This window comes from Balaenoptera borealis, assembly GCF_965194805.1.
Source record: "Balaenoptera borealis genome assembly, chromosome: 19".
Classification (NCBI taxonomy): domain Eukaryota; kingdom Metazoa; phylum Chordata; class Mammalia; order Artiodactyla; family Balaenopteridae; genus Balaenoptera; species Balaenoptera borealis.
The window spans coordinates 27,369,374-27,396,888 of record NC_138878.1 but is presented as its reverse complement, the minus strand read 5'-3'; the positions used below and the strand labels follow the sequence as shown (position 1 = coordinate 27,396,888).

Here is a 27,515-nt window from a genome sequence, read left to right as displayed (position 1 = left end):
GTGCAGGTGCAACCCTGAGCATGCAACCCAGGCTGAAGGCCCTGGCCTTTTGTTCACCAGCTGGTTTAGGAATACCACATTTCTTTGTTAATTCTCTTCTTCCTCAGATATTAAGAAAATGGGAGGCTCAGCTTTAGAGGAACATTGGATTATTTTCAGAGTGCTCTGTAAGACTGAATTTAGGAAAGCATTTCCGACCTGCACTTTTTAAATTATTATAATTATGAGCACAGATTTCTCTTCCTTCTTTGGGCTTAATCAAAGGCACGGAGACATTAGTTGTAAGTTTCTCTTGCTTTCTTTGCTAGATCTCAAATAATTTTACTATTCGTCTTCCACATTTCTTTTCTACATCTTGCTTGTGTGGCTTGGCAAAGAGCTGGGGAAAACAGAGTACTATTTACTGAAACCTACTCATCGATTTCTAGGAAGTATTTGGCTCCATTAGTGGCACCAGGAAATGGTCTAATAGAGCACTCCTGTCTCATTTAACCTAGCATGCCACTGGCACAATTGATTGCTATTTTAATCTAGTCAGAAACTGTTTTTTTTTGGTATGTGTGTGTGTGTGTGTGTGTTCAAAATTGTTAAGGAAAAATCTTGTGATCCATTTAGTTGTTTGGTTTTTTTTTTATATTTGTTTATTCATTTATTCATTCATTCATTCCTTCAGGCTGCGCCAGGTCTTAGTTATGGCATGCGGATTCTTTAGTTGTGGCACACGGACTCTTAGTTGCGGCATGCATGTGGGATCTAGTTCCCCAACCAGGGATTGAACCCAGTCCCCCTGCATTGGGAGCACAGAGTCTTACCCGCTGGACCACCAGGGAAGTCCCGTGATCCATTTAGTTTTGAGGAATTGGAACACTGACTTGTGTTAGAGTGAAGGGATAGTGGGATACCATTTTTATCATTGATTTACCTTTGAGATGAAAGGATGCAGGTCCTACAAAGGCAAATCCTAGTACAAATGGATCTGTTATTTATTATTTGGGCTCTATTTGAATTAATACTCTTTACCCCACTACCCTTCCGAGAACTGTTTTAATCCATCTAAAGTAATGGCCATAATTCTACTGCATTTATTCCACTTGAGAAACCTAAAACCCTCAACTTTGAGTTGAGAGTTCAGTAACTATAGATATTCATTATTTTCCCTGTTATTGATATGTTCCCAGAGTATGAAAATCCAGTTTTTTTCCAGTTTTATATACTAAATTATATTTGCCTATCACCTTATAGATGCCTTCTTATTTCCGTGTAATCTTTTTTTTTTTAATTAATATATTTATTTTTAGCTGCATTGGGTCTTCATTTCTGTGCGTGGGCTTTCTCTAGTTGCTGCGAGCGGGAGCTACTTGTCGTTGTGGTGCGCGGGCTTCTCACTGTGGTGGGTTCTCTTGTTGCGGAGCACGGAATCTAGGCACGCTGGCTTCAGTAGTTGCAGCACACAGGCTCAGTAGTTGTGGTTCACGGGCTCTGGAGCGCAGGCTCAGTAGTTGTGGTGCATGGGCTTAGTTGCTCCGCAGCACGTGGGATCTTCCCAGACCAGGGCTCGAACCCGTGTCCCCTGCATTGGCAAGCGGATGATTTTTAACCACTGTGCCACCAGGGAAGCCCTTTCCGTGTAATCTTAAAATGGCATGAAAAAAAAAAAAAAAAATGGCATGTATACTTGCCTCTTTTTTTTTTTTTTTTTTAAGTTTTAGCTGTTGCTCTCCCCACCTTCTATTTCAACTGCTTGATGCCCTAGAAACAAATACTTACTCCCATAACAGGTGAGTGAATGAGATATAGCTCAAATAATTTGAATAATCACCATATATTTGGGGAAGTATTCCTAATAGTGTGGAAAGAAATGGCACTTGCTGAAAGGTTATTTGTTTGTTTGTTTGAGTTGTTTTTAATGTTTAAAATGCCAAATAAGTTGTTTATTTTAAAAACTGCTTTTTAGATTTTCTTTGGCATATTTGTAATACATATTTGGAATACCCAGCAACATTTAGCAATGCACTTCATGAATTCCAACTGATGTGGTACAGCATTTTTTGCTTTGAGATATTAATGACAGGTTTATAAATGTATTGAGTCATAATGATCATTTATTCTAACCTTCTACTTTATGCATGAACACTGTCCTTCAATAGCCCCATTAGGTGGCTTCCTAGCAATGCATGCTTGGTCACATCAAAGAGAGTTTCGTAATTTGGAATGAGCACGGCTAAGAGTTTTGGTCCTGCACCACTGGGAAGTCTTTGAACTTTGAGAGGAAGGATGCCTCCATTTCAAAATTTTACCTCTCAGTTGAGCTTTTCTGGAATAGCTTATTCATAGTGAAATAGTGAAATGGTCACTCCAAGGTAAGTTTTGATTAATTGGGAATTGATAATCTAGACCTGAAGTAAAGATTTAAGACTAACTAGTTTCAAAATAAAATCCTCTATTGACTTCATCTTCTTGCCAGCAAAGGCTTAAAGGAGAAAATTTAACTTCTAAAGGGCTGAGTCTTTGGCCTAATCTGAGATAGCTCTAGTGATTGATAGAGATTGGAGTTTTAAGTTGTATTGTGTGGCTCAGCTGATCTATGCCTAAACTTCCTGTACACATAGTAGTATCATGTCCTTCCCTGACTTCCTGCGTAGTAGTCAAATATAGGAGCCAAGCCAGCTTTCACCCTTAGCATGGAGTGGTCCTCCTTTTAATTCTTCTCTTAATGTGTTGTTTGTCCAAGAAGAGTTAATTTGGACATTTTCAATTTTTTGTTTTTAAAAAGGCCAGATATACTTTTTGATGGACATTTTTTTCTCATTTATTTTTACCAGCTTTACTGAAATATAATTCACATACCATAAATCTGATCGATTTTTGTGTATGAGCTTTTGTTTTCCAACCAGTGCAGTTTTTGAGATGAGAACGCACCCTAATCCCACGTACTGAGTATCAGTCAGAGTGAATTTATTATGTCAGCTTATAAATTCATAAAAGGAAATGCTGAAGGATCCTTTGACAGGTGCTGTCCAAGACTTTGTACCATCCATTGTTTGCATTACTTATAAGCTTGGAAAGGCATTTTCCCATGAATAGGTTATCCTTTTCTCTTTGGTAAACATTGATTGTATTTCCTTCTTTTTCTAATGGAGCTTGAAATTAATACAGGTTTTTTGTTGTTTGTCATAAACAGTGATGTTGGCATGCATTGATAATGCATTTTTAAAAGACTGCTTTGGCCAGCAAAGGTAACATATTTAAATAAACCCACTTAAATATATGTATGGCTGATGCTAGTGGAATTTTTTTTTAATGTTTATTGATTTAATTTTTGGAAATGATCATAAAGAAGGCCTACACATTTTTGTAATAGAGCTGAAGAGCCATAACTGTTAAGAGGACATGGTACTAAAACAACTGTACTGCTCTATTCTGAGTGACTTTGTGGCGCTTGTAAGTATGGTTCCTCTCACAGAGATCCACTTGCTCACTTCCGTCTTTGGAAAAAAATATAGAGGGCAGACTACACATTTTTACTGTGGTCTGAACAGACCTAATGTACCATGGATGATGTGTATTATATAGTAATAAAGTGCACAGTTACACAGTTCAGTTATATTCTGGGCTTTTTCACTAGATTACATGTATTTTTCAAAAGGGCTCTGCAGAAATAGCCTGGGTTGGCCGAAAAAAATGGGAGCTGCAGTTTCTCGGCGTTAGGCTGTAATATTTCCAAATGGCATTAAACCAAAATATAATAATATTATTGCTGAACTAACTGTATTAGATTCCTATGGCTGCCACAGCAAATTACCACAAACTTAGTGGCCTAAAACATTAGAAATGCATTCTCTCACAGTCTGGAGCTCAGAACTTTGAAATCGGTGTTGGCAGCGCCCTCCGAAGGCACGAGAGGAGACTCCGTCCTCTTTTAGCTTCTGGTGGCTCCTGACATTCCTTGATCTGTGGCAGCATAAGTCCAGTTTGCCTCCATCTTCATAGGTTTTTTGTCAGGTGTGTCAAATCCACTTCTCCCTTCTCTTATAAGGACACCAGCCATTGAATTTAGGGCCCACCCTAACTCCAAGGTGGTCTCATCTTGAGATGCTTACCTTAATTACATTTGCAGAGACCCCATTTCCAAATAAGATCACATTCACTGGTACCAGGAGTTAGGACTTAGACATATCTTTTTGGCAGTACCCACTTCAACCCACTATACTTACAGTGCCAGAACATTTAAAACTGTAAATTAACTGTAATAAATGAAACATCTTCAAATCTAACTCTGTTTCATGGAGGAGTTTCAGGATAAGACATCTATTTCTAGTTCCAGGGACTGCAAACCTCAACCAAGTATCTGATCTCATCCTCAGCACTCTCTTTCAGGCCTTTGGAAAGTGAGGCTGACAACCTTTGTCTGATTCCAGAGTTTAGTCATAGTCATTCTCTCCAAACAGGTTAATGTTCTAGAATGTGTTTAAGAGATTTCTCAAGAGACATTTTCCAACTAGAAACAGTCTGATTTTTTTTTAAAGTAGTTTTTAGTACTCTAGTTTACAGGGTAAGTATAGGTAGGATTAAATTGGGGCGGGGGGGCGTGTGAGAAAGAGATTTCTACTTCAGCTAACCAGGTTACCAAACTCTTTCATTTTCCTTTTATACTTTAGGCCTTTGCTCACCCCCTTCCTTTAGCGTGGAGTAGCGCCTCTGAAAATGTCTGAGCCATAATGTCAGTCTGACCCTCTTAAGGCTTTCCTAGATGCCACCTCTTTCATAGTCTCAGATCTCTCTTCTCATGGCCTCCAAATATAGCATGTCGGCTTTACTGCTTAGGAAAAAACAAAACTTTCTGAATGTTCCCGCACAAAGTAAGCAACTTTAGATTATGTTGTTGGAATTGACTTAGCAACCAATTTAAATCTTGATAAATGAAAATGTAGCCCCTTCTACACACAAAAAAACCCTATATGGAACTAAACGTCTTCATAATATGCTAAATTTCCAGATGGAAATCTGTCCTGTATGAATAAAGAGAAAAAGAAGTCTTAAAAAGAGGATAAAATAACTATAAGAAAATGGTGCAATAATAATTGACTTGTTAAAAACTCGTTCTACTTACCACACTATATCTATAATAAAATATTCATTATTTCCTTCCTTTTTCTGTCCTTGGAAATGTAGAGTATACTCAAACCACTCTTAGCTTATCTTTTAAATAATCAGAAGAAGCTAAATGGCTTTGGTAAGCATAAAAATGAATCACTGGTGGTATAATCCCATATCACCTAAATTGTTATTTTCATGGTTTATCTTTTAATTTTATACCTTCAGAATTAAGGTACTGCTGATTAAATGCAGCTGTGTATTACAGCTAAGAGGAAAAAGTAGTTGTCTTGAGTGCTAATTGTGTGTTTGTAGTACTGGCAAGTTGTTGGTAAGGAATTGGTTCCAGAAATCCTGTGGCAGTTTGTTGAAAAGTTCAGACTTTCTTAGAATGATTAGTATGCTAATAGCAGTTCTTCAGGATTAGTACTAGCAAAGTATTAATATTGAGGGAAAGGTGCACCAAGCTTTCCCTAGCTCAAATTAGTTGAGGGAAGGTGCATTCTGAATGGGTGAACAATATCTTAATTCTGGAATTATTTTTAAAGAAATGTAGTTGTCATTTTCATCTATTCCTAGAAACTGAAACTGCTAAGTGTGTGTACCAAGGAGAGGTCTTACCAAAGCTGCTTTAGTAAATTAAGGAAGAGATGAGGTTCATTCATAAGAGTTGCATCTATTTGCATACTGATAATTTGTATAGCAATTCTGAGAAATGGTTTAAGTAGGCAAAACATACTTATCTTCCTTATTGTTTCTGCTCTTAATATGCTTGAGCAGTCTTTTTTGCAAATAATAGTGATCTAGCCCAAATTGGATGATTAGAAATTTTGAATTGATGGACTCTGAAGGAAAAAAACTTTGCTCTTCAAATGTTTTCACATAGTATGAAAATGTAAGAGACTGTTGCATGGAATCTAACAGTATGAAGATTTTTAGTTAAGCATTTGATTTATTGACCTCCTTTGTTATATTCCTCTTGCTCCTAAGAGAGTCAGTGGGAAGTTCATGGTAACCTTTCTTATGAATTTTTAGAGGACTTTAATGGATATTTGAATCTTGCCCTTTCCCAGCTTATAACAGCTGCCTATCCTAGACTTGAAACAACCTATAGGTAATGCTCTTGGGTTCATTAGCAAATGAATCCGGTTCCCACTGGATCCAAAGCCCGTTAGTTAGAGAGGAACCCTTTCCTAGAACAAATACCAGGTACGTTTTAGGCCAGAATTCAGTTGTAGTGGCTGAGGTGCGTGTGGAAAAGACACACATCACACTGTGTCCTGTGTTCTTGTTCAGGGCAGTAGCTGTGCTAGGCTTCGTCTCTTGTGTAAACACTGCGGTGCCCACATCACCCCCACTTAATGAGTACATTTGCTGTTCCTTGTCATTAAACCCTGACCCAGAGTAAATCTGAGCTGGTAAAAACCAGTAAACATGTAAAAAGGAAAAAATAGTGTCTTCACAGAGGCAGGTTAATGTGCCATCCTATTTTGTGTTTATAATTAGGTAGTCTAATGCTGATTGCTGTGGTAAGTACTGAAATGATTTAATTTTTCGGCCTGTTTGTGATAAGGGGAAAGGTAGACATTACGGTCTGGTGGCAAAGTACGCAGTTGTATTAAAGTGTCCTCTGAATGGAATTAAAAATGGTAACTTTGGAATAAAAATGGTGGTTAAAGGCATCGTCTGTGGAAAATGTGAAAAACTGCTTTTATGTGAGCCAAGTATATAAGATTTCAGCTTTTTTACTTAACCATTCACACTTACTCCTGAATGCAGGGCTTTCAGAACAAGCAAGTAAATGGATGCTGAATGCATTCTGTGCAGGCAGGAAATGACAGGCTTTTTTGTCTTCTCAGAGGTTTCTTATATCCTGTAGTGAGCAGGGGAATATCAATTACCAACTTAAGAAAGAAGTTGGAATGGTTCTGTAAGAGTATTTTGGAAGAAGCCCACGGCTAAAATATTTATCTAACAATTTAATAGAGCACTTCAAGTATTGGCCAGGCCCTGGTGCCTTTGAACTGGAGTTGAGTCATCCCCTCCCTCTTTACCAGCTTCTCTTAACCTGCCGATATCTATTGATGCCTCGGTACTCCGGAGATGCGGAACGTATGTTGTTATCTTCAGTCTGGTATCTTTAAATTGCTTGGTTTCAGGAATCAGAAATGGGCTAAACTGTTTGATTTAAATGGGGGTTAAAACCTTGTCAAATATTGAATGCACTACTGTAGACCAGTCTGTCATTCTCAGATGGCAGCCCTTGACCCTGTGCGCCACTTTGATCTCCTTGCCACAGCGCCCTGTGATCTCTTATTTCTGTTTCGGAGTGTTCAGTCCAAGGCTTTCCGGGCCAGCAGCCTGATGCGGCTCCTTCCATTGGTGGTGGTTACAAAGTGTGGCTCCCTAGTTATAAAACTTTGGGGCCCAGGTTCTCCTTGTCTCCATTAAAAATCCACATTCTGTGAAGGAACTGAGAGAGGGGCTCAGACAGGAGAGACTCTTGGTTTTGCTTTTTTCTGTTTGTTGTTTGGCAGGGACCAGGAAAAGAAGCTGGGAGGTAGGATGGGCAACATTCTCTACTGACAAGACCAGTACTATAATTTCTTTTGCTGCAGAGCTCCCAGAACCAGTGTGTATTGTTTCCTTTTTGAGCATTTTCCTGTCTCGCAAATGGTTGGCTTCCATCTTGCACTTCAGATATGGAGAGGTTGAGTGAGTCCCACGCTCAGAGTGAAGGCAGCTCCTGGTCTGCAACACTAACAATGAGCAGCGGTGCACGCGCTGCTTCAGTTATCCTGGAGGGCGGAAGGGCTAGTCCCCACTTCTCACCATGGAGTGGCTGTGAGGCCGAGATGCCATCAGCAGAATCCCGCCTGTGCTTTTTAGTAAACCACAGCACTTGAAGCACTGCAGCAGAATCTGCTGAGCAGGGCTGGGCGTGACACAGCTTCCAAGAAACTGTACAAAAAGAACCTTTGTCTTATAAAACACATTTACAACTAGAGCCAGGCTATTCGTTTAGTTCATAACACAAACGGGAGGATTAGGTCAGCAGAACGTAAGTGGGAGTGTGGATTCACTGGCTGATTTTTATTACTACCTGATTTGATTTATTTCTTTGAATGACACGAGCACAAGGATATGGGGCAGAGTTTTCTCCATTCCTCCTTTATCTATTTAAAAAAAATTGTCTAATTAAAAAAAGCTGTTACTATCTTAGGGACAGGTAGACACAGCCATGGAAGGTTATAATATGCTTGATTTGCTCAAGGTACCAAAATATACTTGTATGATATTATCTGGGAGTGCTTTCTCATTTCTTACTCGGTTCTCTGTTATCCACAGTGCATATGAGTCTGTCTCAGCAGAAGCAGTCTCTAAATGAGCAGGGCCTGGTGAATCCTTGAAGGTTTAAGGCATTCACAGTAGCACTTGGCTCTGTGATGAGGCCCCACACTGCCCCACATGTCTTCATGTTGAAGGAATATGGTGATGGGTGTTGTATTCAGAAGGTGCTTACATAATCCGTGCTTCTCAAGTTTCTTTTTTCCCAATTTATCTCAGACTGAGAGATACTTTTATAAAATACAGCAAAAATGAATTACTAGGAAAAATGAAATAAAAGACATGCAAAATATAAGCCTTAGGTTTTGTTTGTTTTTTGTTTGTTTGTTTTTGGCCATGCCATGAGGCTTGTGGGATCTTAGTTCACCAACCAGGGATTGATCCTGGGCCCCAGCGGTGAAAGCATGGATCCTAACGACTGCCAGGGCCAGGGAATTCCTGTAAGCCTTAGTTTTTTAAATTAAATTCAGTGGACGTAAAATTACTCTGTCAGATTGCTATAAAAGTTTCTAAATGCTGATTCTCAGATTTTGTACTTACCTGCTGCAGACTGGGAACAAACTACTTGTGGACGGGTGCTTCTTCAGCTGTACTTTGGGTAGTACTAGTTTCAGTAGCTGTGTTTTCTTCCTTTCTCCTTTCCCCCCCACTTCCTCCCTCCCCTCCTCCCCGCCACTTTCCCTCCTCATCTCTCTCCCCTTCCTTTCCTGTCTCCCTTCCTTTCTTTTGTTTAGTTTACTTGTTGGTACAGTGAAACATGGCACCAAAGACAATTTTGAATTCCGGTTTTCTGTTTTACCCCAGCTAAAATAGGGAAGGCAAAGCTAAGGCTTACTGAACATTTATTGTGTCCAGACACTGTACTGAGCACTTTCTGGGTTTCCTCATTCAGTCCTTCCAGTAACCCTCTGAGGCAGTTACTATTGTTAACTCCATTTCACCAAGGAGGAGCCTAAGGCCTAAAAGGCTATTATGCCAGACTTGAAGTCCCTTCTGTGGGTTTGAGTTCAGTACTGTGCCCTTATTCCCCTAGGTTTTAAATTTAATTGTAGACTAATTTTCAGGTTATATTTGAAGGAGAAAGATGGTAGAAATAGGAAATAGAAGTATAGTTGATCACTCATTTAGAGCAAAATAAAGAGTATAAAGCCCACAGAGAATGGATGTGGTGGGCATCGCTCTTATTTATATAAGCTTAGTAGTAAAATAATGTTGATTGAGGGAGAAGCTGGAATGTGCTTTCTAAACCTTAATACAAACACTGCTGGTTTGGGGGGAAGATGAGTTTTGCAGGAAGGCCAAACCTGCTTCCTCCGTTTATCTCCAGGTGCTGGTTTTTTTGCCATAGTTTTCTGCTTGCTGAGCTGTCAGTTTAATTTACTGTCTAAAGCCCAGCCTATTATTTCTCAGTTTTGCTGCCCTACAGGTACACTGTAAAGGATTTCTGTGAAATCCTGGAGCAGCTTTTAGTTTTGAAATGCCAAGGCTTTGTGCTTGTAAAAATAGGTTGGGTTCAGCTTCTTGCTTGATCATCTTTGTTTTGTTTTGCTTCTGAAGCTGAGCTGGAGTTAGAAGGATGATGCTAGAAGCAATTTAAAGGGCACATCAAATTTTTACTGTAATCCTGAACTATTGATTGTTGACTTATTTGTAGGTTTAATGCAGACCCATTTCCTTACTTAGCGTCTGACTGGCCATTAAGCTCTGGCAGTATGCCGGAATGTTGAAATCTTGAATCTTATAATATGATTTGGCTGCCTATGGGTATTATGTGTGTTTGGCTTTTAAAGACACAGGCAAAGCCCTCAACTTGGTGTGTGCTCCAGAATACAGGAAAGAATTTCTGCACAGCAAAATTACTCACTTCTAGGAGACAGCACAAAAGTGAGGAGTTGACATTCAGCAGAACATTAATACCTGAAGTCATGCAAATTGTTACTCTTTGGACTAACTGGCTCTTAGAAATAAATGCAAACTAACATAACAGAATCTTGAAGAGAAGACCAGCAGGGAACTAACTGGGCAGGGGTGGTGGTGTGCAAAGAGTAGGTCCCAGCTAAGCAAGCACTCCCATGTAAGTGGTCCTCAGCGTGTGCCTGGTGCCACTCTCACAGTGTGAAATTAGAATCTAGCTGAGGGGCAGGTACAGTGTCCTGCTTATGGAGGGAGCTGGGCTCAGAGTGATTGGAAGAGAAGCAGTCATTGCCTATGAAAAACTTTTACCCTCCTTTTCACAACCTGGACACCTCTTGACTGGAATTGAGGGTGAGTGAAGGCTGAGGGAGTTAGATGACAAGAAAACATTAAATTTGGGATTTTAAGGGTGTGAATGAGAACTGAATGGCGTTAGAAGGGAAAATTCACTTTTCCCTCTAATTACAAAAACAAGATGTCCTTAGTTCACAGAACTTGGAAAATGGCTCCATAGTGTACTTTCTTGACTGCCACCATTTTGGGAGTGTTGAATTGTTTGGACCAGGTACTTGAAGCTGTAGAACATCTTTGAAATGACAAGGAAAATGGATTTATTTTAACAGGGGAGTGAGGAATTAGTCCATGAAGCATGTGTTAGAGATAGACTATAAGAATGGCCCTCATAGTTCAGAATTGGTCAATTCCTATGAAGTAATATACAGTCTTTTCCTTTATTCTGTAATGGAAAAAACTTCCTAATGTGTGAAAAGGGATCTGAGATGTGCAGATTTCATGAGCAACCATTATGTCATTTCACTCTCCCCCTCAAACCGTTGGGAAAGGACTTCCATGGTGGCGCAGTGGTTAAGAATTCGCCTGCCAATGCAGGGAACACCGGTTTGATCCCTGGTCCGGGAAGATGCCACATGCCACAGAGCAACTAAGCCCGTGTGCCACAACTACTGAGTCTGTGCTCTAGAGCCCATGAGCCACAACTGCTGAGCCCGCGCACCTCAGCTACTGAAGCCGACGCGCCTAGAGCCCGTGCTGTGCAACAAGAAAAGCCACCGCAATGAGAAGCCCTCGCACCGCAATGAAAAGTAGTCCCTGCTCACCACAACTGGAGAAAGCATGCGCGCAGCAACAAAGACCCAATGCAGTCAAAAAAAAAATAAATTAAATAAATAAAATTTTAAAAAATTATTAAAAAAAAAACCTGTTGGGAAAAATAGTTATTGAGAAGTTCTATGACTTTGCCCTAATTTAGAAGTTTTAGGGGGGAAGTAACAGGTTAGTAATTTTATGTGAACTTTGAGGGACACACCATAATAATCTTTCCATTCGTATAATACTTTGCAGTGGGCTTTGTCCATCACCGTCTTGTTCCTTACTGCAGTGTTCGAGGTGAGGTGAATGGGTGTTAGCATCATCTTTATCTTTATTTAGAAGCAGAAGAAACCGAGATCAAGATAGATTAGTTATTATCAAAGGTGGAACTTGAACCCAGATGCTTCTTAATACCTTGCCCTGTATCCTTATTATCATGCTTTGCTGAGGAAGGCATCAAGGGGTGGACTGGTTGGATAAATTCCTCCTCCTCCTCCTCCTCCTCCTCCTCCTCCTCCTCCTCATCATCATCATCATCACCATCACCATTGTCACCACCACCACAAAGATGCTAAGCTAGTTCTTTTGCCACTGGTCAAATTTCTTGATGTTTTGGTTCTTTCCCCTTAGACCTTTTCTTACTTGTTTTCTTTGAAGTGACATTTCCATTTATTCCTTTCCATGTGAAAGATTTGCTGGTTAACTAAATCAGTCATAGGTATGAAAATGCTACTTAGAAGGGTAATACTACAGACTGAGTGGGGACAAACCTCACTTTTTCCATCTGAGATATACTTTGGAACAAAAAGTGATACTGAACAAAAGTGTTGCTGCTGCTGATATATTTTACAGATGTACTTTATGTGAAGGGGCCCAGGGTTTCTTGAGATTTGTCACACTAGAGCCTATCAGCCTTGTTTGTGCTGAGTAGGTCACTGGTGCCAACCAAATGCAAAGTGGCAAACTAGAACAAATACCATATTTGAAACTTTAGGTGGACTAGACTGTCAGGGTTCAGAGCAGGTTAGGAGGGAGATTTTTTGTTTTTGTTTTTGCCAGTTTTTTGCTTTCTGTTTCACCCTCCCTGATTCTTCCTTCCTTTGGACTATCCTCCCTTCTTTCATTTTTTTCGTCTGTTCTTTTTGTCTTTTCTCCTTTTTTCCATTCATTCTTGCTTTCCTTCTGTCTTTTGCATCCCTCTTTCTTTCCCCCCCGCTGGTCCCCCCTAGCCTTTTAGACTGGCTGGCATCTGGAGCAGCCATTGCTAATGGGAGTGCACCTCCTTTTTTGCAATCAAGTGGCAGCTGTGAAATCATGGCTGTTAGAATGGCTTCTGCAGCCAGGCAGCGTGCAGCCACCAGCGCTGTCTTGCTCTGTAGAGTGAGTCTAGGTGTGGGGTTGGGCTGGGCCTGGTGGAGAGGCTGGATCTACAGGAGCCTGGCCTTGTTGGCTGCCAGAGGTGGGCCTCTTCCTCACATGCTCTTGTTACTTGTGTTTTCTGCTTTTGCAAACCCCAAAGAGGTGGAATTTAGTTTATTCATCTGGCTAACCTGCTCATGCTTTGCTCTTTTAATGGGTACCCTGAAGTGCATTTCCTTATTTTTGGCCCTTGCCTAAAGCCTCTGCTAATATTCTACTTTTTTGGTGCCTGACTCAGCTTGATATTGAGGGTGTATAAGACTTTTCTGTTATAGTACATAGCTGTTTTGGGTGAGGCTGTTTCAACTTATTTGTTTTTTGAGGATTGATCATACATTAAAGCCAGATCCTAAGTAGAGAAGATGATGGGGAAGAAAATGACCAAGGAAAAGGGCACATTTGATTTTGTTTTTTATGTTTTAGGAATGAAGTTATAAATTAATCTAGCTCTCAACTTCATCTATGTTCTTCACCGTTTGTTAACTATTCATCCTACTAGCTCATATTTTGGGGAAAGGGGGAGTGTTATGGAATAGGGTTTGTTTTGGAGCAGCAAACATTGCAGAGCCCTTCAGGCCTCCAGGTTTTTCTTTGGGGATTAAGAGGGGAAAGGAGCTGCAAATCTCACCTTTGTCTTTGTATTAACTTTCTACTTCAGGTTGGTTTTAATTTCCTTCTCCATTCCTCTCATGAATGCATTTGACAACAGGAAAGAAGCTCTTTATCAGTGATTCTAAAGTGTGGTGCACAGATCAGCAGCATCAGTATCACCTGGGAGCTTGTTAGAAATGCAAATTCTCAGGCCCCACCTCAAAGCTACAGAATCCAAATCTCTGGAGGTGGGGCCCAGAATGTTCGTTTGAACAAGCCCTCCAGCATGAGGTCCACTGGGTTAAGTTATTACAGAAGTCCAGTTAGTATAAGTAAACCCTTCTTTTCTAGCCATCTCTGCCAACTTTTATACTTAGTCCACCTGTGGACTAACCCTGAACTTTCAGCCTGCAAAGCAGTATATTTATCTTCTAAGTGTTTGAGTCCATAAAGAATTTGTAACCACTCATGAAGGACACAGTGGTCAATAAAATATGTTAAAAACTTATATATATTAAAAACCTATGACTTATAATTGGTCATTGATTATTTTTTTACCATGGAGGTATTGACTCTGATACCGAGGCTGTAGCTTAAAATGCACTGCCTAAAAAGCAGTCAGAGCCCAGTGGGGAATGAAGAAGAGAGGGGGATGGAGGAAAGGGAAGTGGAGGGATTAATAATCCCATCTTAGTTAATCATCACTTTCCTCTCTGATCACTGTGAGCGGATGTGCTATTGCTTCTGCAAATGTTAATAATTCATGGATGGACTGTGCCAAAAGAAGGCCTTAAATCTGGTCTCTCAGCAGATTAAATACACCGTCTGCCATCATTAGGAGCCAGGAGAGATGAAAGATGGACTTGTTGTTTTTATTCATTAACCTGATTTTCTCTGCCTTTCTCCTCAGCTCCTCTCATCCTCATTTTGTTTACCTTTTCATTTGCTTCTCTCTGTAACCCCCTCCTGCATTGAGTGAGCGCTAAAGATCTTGGGTCTACTGTTAATGACATTAGATTTTACTTTTCCTTACCTACTAGTAACAACAGATGCCATGAGAGAAAGCAGAGAGGCAGAATAAGTATTTCCTTGGAAATGTCTAAATCAGTCTGAATATTTTAAAAATGTATTAAAATGTGCAGCCTGTGGGTCTTAGAAATCATTTGAAATGGCTTCTCTTTGCTTTGAAGAGTAATTCTGTTGTATAGGCAGTTGAAGATATACATAGTGTTCTTCATATAGGTGTGGTAGCATTTTCCCATTTTACAGATGAGGAAACTGAGGCATGGTGTGAATAACTTGTGTAGGGTTACCTAGAACCCAGTTCTTTGACTCCCAACTTCAGCATGCTTTCCACTAGGTTTAATTACCTCTTGCCTTTAGAAATCATATGTAGGTAGCTTTACATGGTTTTTCACCGATAAGGCTTAAATAGAACTTAATTAGATTAAGTGTGACTAATATATAGGTAGCTTCACAGGAACACTTCAGGTTAAATTCTGAATGTGAGTTGCCCAGAAGCACCACAGTTGGAGAAGGCTGACGACAAGCTGCGGTTCTGTAGACATTTCTCGAGCATCTGAATAATAACCTTCAACAACTTATAGGTTAATCAATAAATATATTTGAGCACTTAACCCTGTGCATGATGCTTTGTTAAGCACCATAAGTGGATATAATATAGTCCCCATCTTTATTAGATCTTCAGTGTTTTAGGTCTACCGAAGGGGATTCAGCTACTTGAAATGTCCCAGTATTGACTTAAGGATGTGAGATGGCAAAATAGTAGAACTGGAAATGTTTTAATCACCTCAGTAGTTTGCTGGAGGACTTAGTATGTAAGAAGCATGTTAATAAAACTGGACCATTGTTTTTTTAAATGATTTTCACCTGTGTCACTGCTGGAAGGATGGAGAGAATGGTGTGGGAAGAGCAGATTTTATTTTATTTTATTTATTTAAAAATTATTTATTTATTTATTTATTTATTTTTGGCTGTGTTGGGTCTTCGTTTCTGTGCAAGGGCTTTCTCCAGTTGCGGCAAGCGAGGGCCACTCTTCATCGCGGTGTGCGGGCCTCTCACTATCGTGGCCTCTCTTGTTGCTGAACACAGACTCCAGACGCGCAGGCTCAGTAGTTGTGGCTCACGGGCCTAGTCACTCCGTGGCATGTGGGATCTTCCCAGACCAGGGCTCGAACCCATGTCCCCTGCATCGGCAGGCAGATTCTCAACCACTGCACCACCAGGGAAGCCCCAAGAACAGATTTTAAAATCAGCCTAGTTTTCAAAAAACTGTTTTAGAATTGCAGATCCTCGTGTTCCTGTTGTAGAGATGTGGAGGGTGCAGTACCTCATTGAATTTGAAATTCTGACCAGATAATGAAATATATACAGGTTTTCCCTTGTTTAAATTACATTGAGGATTGAGTAATTTTAGTAATCCTTTTCTACTGAGGAGTCTTTTTTTTTTTCTTAATCAATTTCTGGCCTCATCAGGGTTTTCTAGTTAATAACAGAAATAGTAAATAATATGCAGCAAAAAAATTGCATGAAAATTGAGGTTTTAGTGTCTTTTATCTAAAATAATAGTAATAATATGATAGACATTGCTTTAGGAAGCAAATCCAAACTCTGAATATCTGCATTTATTAAAGAAATCGTGGGACGATATTTAGCTTTAGTATTCCTTCAAATAACAGCTTCCCTACTGAATTTAAAATAGAAGTTGTTTAAAAGAGTTCTATTTACAATCAACCTGGTAAGAAATACCAACTGTTGTGTAAAGTACATTGGTAACGAAACTAGCAACCCAGAAGCTGTTCTTTTCTATCCACCATCATCCTCCATGTAAGAACTTCAGATTCCATGAAATAGAGTCCATCAAGCACACACCCAGCCAGGTTTTGTTGGTACAGTGTCCCGTAGTGCTATGCAGAGAACTCAGGCCCTGAACCCAGGACCTGGACCTGTGAGAATCTGAGTTTCTCTGTGCCTTATTTTCTTAATCTATGCCATAAGGGAAATGAGTCACCCCTGAAATTTTATGGCTACAACAAAAATGAGTCTGTATTTACTGTATTATTTCATTTATTATTATTGAGGTAGAAGTTCTTCATATAGTCGACAAGTTCTTGCCAAAATCTCTTGTTCCCTTTATCTAAATACTAAGGCTTGATTAGATGCTGTGAGTGTGTGTGTGTCTGTGTGTGTGTGTGTGTGTGTGTGTGAGAGAGAGAGAGAGAGAGACAGACAGACAGACAGACAGACAGACCCAGACCCAGACCCAGACTGACAGAGAGCTCTCATTCTGAATTTCTGAAACTTTGGACTGCAGTGAATTGCCCTGGAGGAATATTTGAGGAGAGCTGCTTCCTCCTCCCACTTTAGCCCATTCCCATTAGTAACTGCACTTAACTGAGGAACTACTTCCCAAAAACATGTTTAAAGTGGAAATCTTACTTCTGAAATTACCTTCACCTACCTGCCTTAAAGTTTCTGGCCCACTTCTAAACCGTGTTCCCACCCCTTTTGGCTTATAGGCTTACCAAAGCAGAACCCTGCTCTGGGGCAGCAGGAACTCATCAGCTTCTCAGGCAGAGAGCTTTCTTCTCCCTGTTGTTTCTTGACCCCTGAGCAGACAAGTTTGCATATGAGCAACAGAGAGTGGACATTAATTTGTTTTACTGCTAAAAAAGATGTGCAGACATCCTCTGACTCTTCAGTGACTGCGTAAATCTAGTGGTCCTCACTTAATACTCAAGGCGAAATGTCATTGATAAAATTAGCAGGTTGCTTTTTCATTCTCAGCTGATTTGTCAGGACAGATCAGCTGTGAATACCACACCACTGACTTTGGCTAGGACCATCTCATTTTCCCAGAATCTCCTTGGCTCTAGATGCAACTGAGAAGGAAGCCGACTTTGGGAATTGAATACTGTTGGTAATATTGCTTAGTCACAAAGAAGAATTTGGTGCCTCTGCACATTGGCCAAGAACCACCTCAGCATCTGTCTTAATACCTAAGGCTGCAGTTATCTCAAGGAGCTGAAGAGATTTGAAAGAACAAACAATAAGCCAAAGTAATATTTAGCTCCCCTTTAAGTAGATGCTTCCATCTCCCTGGGTGGAGCCTGGTGAACACTAATGAAAATCAGTGAAGTGGTTTGTTGCATGCCCATTAAGGACAGCACGATGGTAGGCACTGATGACAATTAGAATAAACATAAATTCTGGATACTGCCCCCTAGAAGCTCCTTGTTTTCTACCTGGAGAGCCCAGACTAACATTCCTATAATAGGGTCAAACTGTCCAAGACAGTGTAAAGTGACTGGCAAAACTGAATGGGAATGACATGAGATTCTACATGCCATACGGAGTTCAGAGGAGAGGAAGGGGGTAATGACGAATGACTTCAAGGGTGATTGGGGATGATCCCCTGGGATAGTCAGGATCCCAATAGGCCTTGAAAGATTAAATGGGCTTAGCTTGCAGGAAGTGAAAGAAGATATGAGAGTAATAACCTGAACAAGGTCAGGGAGGTGAGAATAGAAGTTATGTGCTAAGAAATAAAGTCTGTCAGTGAGGGGGGGATCAAATGTGGAAGGAGTGACTGCCAAGCAGTGGAGTGTAGGCAGTACATGCTGTTAAAAGTTTTGGAGCAGGTAAATGTCAACACGGAAGGAGGGAGGGTGTGGAAACACTTAAGGAAGTTAGCATGGCCAGTGGAAGGATACCTGCTGCGGTGTTGTTCAGAGGCAATTGCAGTAATCCAGGCACAGTGATGATGGCCAGGACCAGGTTGGTGGCCGAGAAAGCGGAGAGGAAAAGATATGTGAGAGACATTTGGAATAAAACATCTGCCGCACTTGGTGCCTGTTGGGCTTAAGAAGGATGTTCAGAAATAACTCAAGGTTTGTGGCAAGAGAAGGATTGGTGCTGTTGGTGAAGCTGAGGAATTACCAAGGTTAACTAGATTGAGAGTTGAGATTTTGTTTCAGTTTTTGATGTTCTGGCAAGACATCACCATGGAAATGCCCCTGAAACACTTAAAGGTAGGATAAGAATCACTGCTCAGAAAATAGCTCCAGACAGAATTTTCCAGAGCCACTGGTCTAGAGGTAAGAGTTGTGGCAGTGCAAATGACTGTACAGGACGGGAAGCGTATAGCATGGGGCAAGGGACCAAGGTCTCAGTAAGGAGAGAGGAGTCAGGAGGAGGTTGGTGATGGAAGCTGGGAAGGGAACTGGGAGCCCGCTGTGCCTCAGAAGACTCGCAAGTAGGGGACAGTGACTGCCCGACCTCACGTGGCCTCTCATTTTTAACTCTTAAAAGCACTTACCCACCAGTGATATTACTTGATCTTCCCAGCAGCCCAGTGACCCTGGCAGAAGGCAGAACACAGCTAACCAGCGTTCTGTAAAAGTTTGATTTCTGGGTAGAGCCCTGCATATTGTTAATGTACTTTAGAGCTTTACAGTTGTGCACTTGAACTTCACCTAGTGATTTTTTATTTATTTTATTTTATTTTAGTTAGTTAGTTTTGGCTGCACCGCGCAGCATGCGGGATCTTAAGTTTCCCGACCAGCGATTGACCCCATGCTCCCTGCAGTGGAAGCATGGATTCTTAACCATTGGACCGCCAGGGAAGTCCCCACCTAGTGATTATTATAATTCTACTTGAACCATAGAATTTCAGTGGCTTCCTTTTTCTATTCTATAATCTTATTTGTTAATGGTAACAGGTTTTTGGTTTTTTTTTAAAAGGAGTACTAATGCCACCCCTTAAAAAATGTCTCCTCGTCCTTGGTGTGTTTCAAGCATGGGCCTAAGGAAATTGGAACTGTTTCCCCCCCTCCTTTTTTTTTTCCCTTCTCAGATCTTTCAAACCAGTTAGCTACATGAGGGAGAAAGTCTGAGAGTCTTTGGAACCTGGATATCTTAAGTTGGAGGAAGTGTTCCTACTATTTTCGGAAAATTTTTTCTTTCTTTCTTGGTCCTACACCTGTACTTTGCTAAGAAGTTCTTTAATGGACTAATTGGGAGAATCTGTAGAGAGATGGAAATAAAAACAACAAACTTGAAACTTCTATTAAAGATTCTCATTACAGTGAATTCTAAGGAACTATCTAAAGGCATACTTTGTTAGAATTTTATATGGAATACTGTTTAAAAATTCAAGCCCTCACCTGAAATTTGGAGATCTTTCAAATACACAAAGACCTAATACACTTTGGTCATTGTGGTAGTAAGATCCATCTGTCTTTACACTTGGGTGTCTACATTTTTTACATAGAGTGTGTGTGTATCTGATGTACAAATTAGCTGCTGTTGTAGTTCAGAATGGTGCAGTGTACAGAGGATTTTGAAAAGATCGTATCGATCCCCTTTGGTAGAAAGAATCAGACATCATCTTTGCATTTGTATAAGCAGGCGCATTTATGTCCCTTATATTATTAATAAGTGCTGAGTCCACTACTTGTCTGTCCTTTTCTCTTTGTTTTAGTTTTTGCTTAGGGCTGTATAAAGCCAAAACACAGAATTAAACAGTGGACTACCAAATAGGCATTTAGGAATGGGTTAATTCATCTAGTGATAAATCAATTGGAAAAGTACCTCCTTTGTAAGGTGGCTTCTGTCCAGCGTTTTAATGACCTCCACATACTTATTCGGGCTTGGAGTCTGAGGCAGGTTAGTTAACACTTCTCAGTAGTCTCTGCTCCGAGGTCCTTTGCAGTCAGAATATTCTGCAGCTCATCTGGTCTCCTTGGGATATTCATAGATTGGGGAAGACTGAGGCTGAGCTGGTTTATGGTTTATTCTAGCATAAAGATATATCCTCGGAATGTATTTCTTTGGCTATAGTGGCATGGAAAAATGTGGCTCCATGATGTGGGTTTTTTAAGTAATTGAAGGGGGTTTTCTCAGTCCCGTGTAGTGAACTTCAGATGTCTCCCTCAGGAATAGGTTTTAACCGTCAGTGAAGTGGTTTGATTGTAACCACACTGGGGTCTTTGAGTTCTTTTTTTTCTTGCCCCTTCCATCCCCAGGCAGAGACTCCTATTGCTGCATATCCGCTGTGTTCCAATGCTGTATTTATTTGATCAGAAACAAAAGAGTTTGCTTCTTGCACTGGTTCAGAGAGAGGTCCCCCAGGATTGTCTTTTGTTCAGTAATTGGAGCATAAGCTGAGCCTGGTTAATTTCAAAGCTACCCCCAACACGATCCCTCTCTCCCTCCTTGTGCGGTTTTGAGCTGCTAGTTCTATCTTGTATTGGGTCTGGAACAAAAAAGCTTGAATTGTTGAGTGTTAGCTACAACTACTGTGACATCTGCTGTGGCACCAAATAGCACTGTTGGTGCAGTTAATTTTAAGTTAGGAGAAGAAACAAAACTAGAAAGCTCTTCAGCTTTACAGCTCTTGTTAACACATGCACCTCCAAATTATGCATTTGGTGCTATCACAATGAATAAAACAAAGGAAATCATGGGTTGATTTTTATGTTAGTAACATAAGTTCTTTCATTGTTATTCACTGTTCAGACACCAGTGTGTTCTTATGTTCATTCTTTTTCCCTTTAGTTTTATTTTTTTCAGGGCAGAAATGTCTGAAACATCTCAACTATGAACATTTAATTGGCAAAAGTTCTGATGTAAGGAATACAAGTTGATTATATTAGTTATTTATCTTTTAAAGCAGCAAAGTCTGTAACCTGGTTCTGCTTCTTTAAATACCAGAATGATTATTATAGATGAATAAGAACCTTAAGTAGCCAAATTCTAGATACTAAGTAGCCAAGTTAATATTTGTATAAAAATGTGTTTTGAAATTGGCAAATCATGTGTCCTTCAGGTTCCGCAGTATAGGTATTGGTTTTGCAGCCAACACATTGCATTGTAAGGTTTGTGGGTTTTGTTTTTGAAGATGGAAGGGTCTTTTTCTCCATTTTTCTTTTGCAATCTGCACCATAATGACTGTCCACTACCTTACTGGCCTGACTTTAATCATCTGGTGCCTGGTTCTCAGTGTGGTTTCATCTCTGCTTTTGCACAAGCTTTCCTGTAATTGCACAGTTGTTTGCTGCATTGAATTTCTTTTAGTGACAATAAAAAACACATGTTAGTATTTTGATGCAGTCTTTAATTTTCAGGTTATATATTAAAACTCGGAGGAAAAAAAAATCCCTTTCTGAGGAACATTTTAAAAAACCATTACGGTAGTATGGGAATATTCATTATTTACACATCATATATTTTTCCCTAAATGTTATACAGAGAAGTGACAGTTGAGCTGAGCATATGTTAATAAAAGGTCTGCATTTTCCTGTGTCACTGACAGTTTCATTGGCTGTATATTCCTGAAATGCAAATAACCTCGGTTCTGTTCAAAGCTGTAATTAATCTGAATAGTTATTTAAACAGTATCGAAATATTTTAACTACTGAGAGGCCAAACATATAAGATGGTGAATTTACTGTTCTGTTTGAAGGACAGTGCACTTGATGAGGGTACAGTGATCTGAGATGCTTGTGGATGTTGGATCCTACAAATTCCGTAGGCTAAAATGGCAGAATCTGCCTGCTGCTGTATAAAATCTTTTAACCACCATTTATTTTAGCATCATGGCATGTGCAAATTCCTGCTGCTCAGTTAAGGGACCAGCTTCACAACTGGTGTTACAATCTGTGGCCACAGCACTGCATCACAATGCAGCAAATGCATTTTCCACAGTAACCAAACATGACAGCTGAAGCGATTATTAACCATGCAAGATGTCGGAAGTCATCAAAAATTCACATCAGAGTAATTGCAGTGGCTTGGGTCAAAAAAAAAAAGTATCATAGCATTCCTTGCCTACATGTTGTCTCTCCCCCTCTTAAATCTTAACTTGGTACAGTCCGTTAACAATAAAATACCCTTCTGTAACCTATAAACTGTTACTCCCATCAGTTTGTGCTTTCAAACTGATGGCTGACTTCTCTGAATTTGTGTGGAGCAGCACAAATGATGATGCTGCGCCCAGGGGCTGTGTGCACCCTTTTTAAGGGGTCCCTGCAATCTCATTGTCTAATTAGACTCTTTAGTGCTTCAGTCATATCAGCATTTGCAGGGTGTTCTCTTTTCCTTTTTCTTCTTTCTCTCTCTTCTCTCTCTCTTTCCTCTCTCTCCTCTCCCCTCCTTCCCCCTCTCAATTCTGGCTGTTCGAAGTGGGAAAAACTTGAGCACTGGTTCCAGCAGAGCTCATCCCACACAGAAGGTATGGAAGAGCTGCGTGACCAACAGCGTCGACCGGTCTGTAACTCCTTAAATTTGAGAGCTGCAGGTAGGATTGCCTATGTTTCGTAAAGAAATTCAGATTATTGCGCCCTAGTAAATACATTGATAGCATGTAGTTGCAGTACCTCTGAAAGACAAAGTCTCGGTTTGCTTAAAATTTTGAGATGAATTCAGAAGCATTTAACTCATTCAATAGAAAAAGTACTTGATTCTTCTGAGAATTATTCAGATTTGTGCCCTGTCATTCTACATTTTTCTTTAAAAAAATCTGTTGGGTGGGGCAGAGAAACATTTGCTTAAAGATTTAAATAGTTGGTTATTTAGGATTTTTGCAGGCTTCATCTTTAAGTAGTAAGTAGTGTGGTCTTTCTTTAGGATTTTTTTGAAAAGATGCATACGAAGTACAGAATTCTTACAAGAGGTAAAATATTAAAATAGAATTTTTCTTTTCTAAAATCAGATCCTTCTTTGGGATTGTAGGTGAGTGTGTGTGTGTGTGCGTAGAATGCTTTACCAAGGAATTCAGTCATTTATGTTTTGTTATAGGGAAAAAGTACTATTTGATATATCTGGAATTATTCCTCACAAGAAATGCTTTAGCATAAGGCTTTAAAATGTGGATTCTTAAGTATTATCAAATGTAGGTGATTTGAATTAAGATAGTTACTTTTCCTATCCTAAATTAATCCTCAAAAGAGTGTGATATGAATGCTTTAAGTATACTTCCAATTTTTGGTGCAGAGAATGTGATTTGTGTAAGTGAAATGAAAAACTTCCCAAGTCACGTAAGCATTATCTGGAGGGTGGTAAAATTATAAATGTTGCCTATACCACTTTTAATACCTTGATTAATATCAGAGATAAAATACTTTTAATTCAGCATTTAAAAGCAGCTTGATTGTTGTCTTCCCTTAAAAACAAGCCCCCCCCCCCCAAAAAAAAGACAATGATGTATAGCTTTTACCCCAAGGAATGTATTTGTATCATGGGACCTGTAGGGTCTGGACTTCTTTCCGAAGCATGGACTTGGAAACTGCTCACCTAGTTGAGAGATTTAGCTCCCTTCAGAGGTGTGGGACTTTCTGTACTCTTAACAATAGGAAGACTTGAGGAGCTGTCAAGTGGGGAATAGAAGAGAGCTGCTCAGGGAAGGGAGAGGAACTGTGAGAATTTCACTTGTCTCAGCGTTGGAGGTCTGGATTTACCCATGACTAAGATTCCTTTAAAACTCTGACCCAGTGCAGCATTACAGAGAATTGATTTCTGGGTTGAGACAATGAGCTGTGGTTTGCATTTTGTAAAGATGGAGGAAACCTCTAACACTGACCCTGTATGGGAGATGACTCAGTTATCCGTGCCTTGGTACAGTCGCAAATTATTTTCCTTTGTCTGAAGTGGGAGGATGCCAGTGCCTTCATCAGAGCTCCTTAATTTAATGTATGGAAAATGTCTCAGCCACCATTTTTAACAATTAGCTGTATCATGGTTGAGGTGAGCTGGGTTTTGAAGGCAGCTGCAGGGCCATTTCATTTACATTAGGTTCTGTGGCACGAGAGCTTTGTTACTGTAAAACTCAGAAAATGAAATTGCACACTGCATAAAAGAGTTCTGTAGGAGGGTGGAGTGCATTCCCAGAAAGAAAATGGAATCCTTTTGTCTACAGTAAGTATTTCTCATACTCATAAAGTGGTGGGAGGTTGAAAATTTGTCTTTGGTTGAATGGGAAAAATAGACTTTAAAATGAACACTGCAAATATTAAAGGTATAATACAGAGATTGTTAGATGTATTTTTTAATGTATGTGCTAGAAACCAGGTGTGATATATATTGGTGTGTATATATATATATGTATATATACTTGAAATATAGGTTTTGTGAGTGGTTTTAATACATGCTTTTGATTAAATATTCATTGGTAATTTCAGTTAATGAGAGGTATGAATTTATCAGTAGTCAAAGATGAAAATGACACTTGAGAGAAAAAAGAAATCTAAATATGGTATATTTAAGAGAGTCCAGGCTTCTTTTCACTGTCTTTTATAGTCTATTTTCCATTTATGAAGAAAATTGCTGGATTTTAGGGTTTTTATTGTTTTTGTTTTTTTTTAAGAAAATGCTTCCATGTTAATGATTTATAATAGCTGATTAAAATATATAAGAAAAATGTTTTAACAAAAGAAGATTTTATCTTAAAAGATCAGTAGATTGAGGGCTTTCACTCTCATTAATGGGTATAATTTTTAGTGCCTTCTGTTTAATTAATAGTTGTGACTTAAAAGCTACTTGTGGAAAACTCTTGTTTGTGATTGTAAGCTTAGAAATCTTGATTCTTAAAATTAATTGGATTTGACTCAGCTTATTCCTTTGTTCCTTTATGCTGTTACTAAGAGGAAACAAGTGAATTTTAACTTTGATTTGTCTGTTTATCTTTTTAAAGGCACTTAACCCTGAGGAATTTATAGTAAGTGTATTTTACAGTAAACTGTACCATGAAGAATTTGCTCAAAATGCTTTAGTAGCTGTTTCAGGAGTTGAATCTTCACAGAACTAGATACCTTTTAACTTGATATCAAATTGGTAAAGCCAGCTGTTCTTCCAAGTCTTGTTGCACTAGCTGTTGTTCATCCTGCTCACTGAATGCTGTTTTCTCTAATTAGGAGATGTCTTTGAAACTAGGGGAGAGGAGGATTTTCACATAAGTCTTTTCATTGAAATAAGAAGGCTCAGTTTTCCTAAGCCCTGTTTAGAATCCCACAAAGATTCCATAAATCTTGCATTAATCTTATGCTTGTAGCATAAGAGCCTAGATCTCCATATAATTTTGTTAATCCTGAGAAGGACATTTAATATATTAATTGTTTACTATATAATGGAATGCAAAGGGATTCTTTTCCTTTGGTTTTTACAAGGCTTGCACTTTGAAATAAGACTTTCAGGGCAGCAAATTAGAACTCCCATTTTAACTGCATCTTTGCTTGCATAAATGGTTGGATGACATAAACGGTTATCACAGAGCCTTCCTTTGAAATTTTTAAAGTAAAACTTGGTTGAAGATTCTGGTCTTATTTTCTTTCTCTGGCTTTCTGTAAGCTGTGTACCAGGTACTCTGAGGACATAGCAGAGACCCAGTTGCCCCATATTCTTTGCCCCCATCATTGTCTACTCAAGTTTGGCTACTCGGAAGAGGCTCTCCTTTCTGGTACTTGTAGGGGATTCCTAAACCTCTTCAATCTGGAAATTTTAGCCTGGCTGGTAGTAAAGAGTCAGGGGTTGGTTCTTTTTGCTGCAAAAAATATATTCATACCAAACCTTTGAATGCTCTGGCAGTGCCATAATGTAGATAAGCAAGCCTGTTGGCCAGCCCGCTATGAGACGTTCGTGGCACTAAGATGGCAGTGAGGAAGGAGTAAAATGGCGTCACCAGGAACACTGTGATAAGAGGTGGACCGCATGGGTCATTTTCCTTCAATCAAATTTGAAGATACCTCTAGCAGCACTGCCCTGCCAATTTACAATTACTTTTTATTCTGTTAGAAGATAGAAATTTTGAGATTTTCCTGAACTAAAGACTTAATTAGCACTTATATCTAGATAGCTTCTGATTGTTGCTTTCAAGAAATTGGTGAAAAATATGGATAAAATAAAATTTTAAATAGCTATTTTCTATTAATACTTCTGAATTTCCTTGCTTTGTGCTTTCTTCTTTTTTTAATTGTGAAAATGTACTCCTTTCAATATAGGATGAATTTTGAAAAAACAGGACAGTATGCTTCTCCTTTATGGCAAGATGAAACTAGCATTCCTATGAAAATACTTTGATTCTGATTTTTGTTCTAGCTCTCTGTGGGCTTTGGTTATTTTAAATATTAAATATATGTTGGCTGCCTTCAAAAACAAAGTTTATTGTATTTCTTGGGTGGTTTTAAGGTATGGATTATTTTAGAAGTGAACTATAGTCATGACAATGCTAATTTCTTACCTGTTCCCACCTCTCATGGAGTTGGAATTTCTGGAGCTGGCCTTAGAGTTGATGTAGTGCAGTCAGCTCATCTTACAGTCAAGTAAAGCAAGGTTTACTATCATTAAACAGCTTCTCAAGGTCGTACATCTGGAAAGCAGTCAATTTTGCCTAAATCTACGCCATCAGACTCGTAATCTGTGCTGTGCCTCTGCTTGCATTTGACTCTTTCTCTTTGTGGGCTTACTAGTTGGTGATGGATCTAATGGATTGAGCTTACAGCAAAGTCTGTCTTTGCTTTAGCAACCTACTCACAGAGATGTTCCTTCTCAGTCTTACCGGAAATGGCTTATTGAGCTGTGCTTGGAGTCCTCCTGGTCCTTTGTTGTAGATGATATGCATTTATAACCAAACAATTAAAACAAGATATATCCTGCAAGTCAAGCTTTTTAGGTTCACTGTGTTGCTCCACATGAAGGGCGAAGTGCTTGTCTTCCGGGATGGGCACAGGCATTCTGACATGTCCTCCCAGCACATCACTCCTTTATCTCTAGGTCCCACAGTGCAGGGTTGCCCCTTCTCCTCCTAGTGTGCATGAGCTGGGTGAAAGGTTTTAGCTCCCTGTAAGTTTGGGGCAATTTGTGTTTGAAAAGTGGTCTTGCCCTCTCCTTTCCTGTTGCTTGTATTTGCCATTTTAGCTAAGCAGTGTTTTATGTTTTCTGTGCCCGTGGTGACAGTGGTAGTGCATCCTGCAGTATTCCCTCAGCTCTGACAAGGCAAAGTCAAAATGCTTCCAAACTTAATTAAGAGA

At 39.6% G+C, this 27,515-nt stretch overlaps 1 protein-coding gene across 5 annotated transcripts in view; it reads left to right on the top strand.

Moving 5' to 3' along the window:
- The window catches only part of NUP93 (nucleoporin 93), a 104,463-nt gene that overhangs the window by 28,172 nt on the left and 48,776 nt on the right, over window positions 1-27,515 (top strand). The window contains exon 1 of one of the 5 annotated variants that reach the window (XM_082366961.1): window positions 22,684-22,792. The exons of 3 other annotated variants lie outside the window; for them this stretch is intronic. The gene's annotated coding sequence lies outside the window, so the exon portion shown is untranslated. Of the gene's footprint in view, window positions 1-22,683; window positions 22,793-24,387; window positions 24,409-27,515 lie in introns of those variants that run through there. One more of the 5 variants, XM_082366962.1, reaches the window with a different exon arrangement.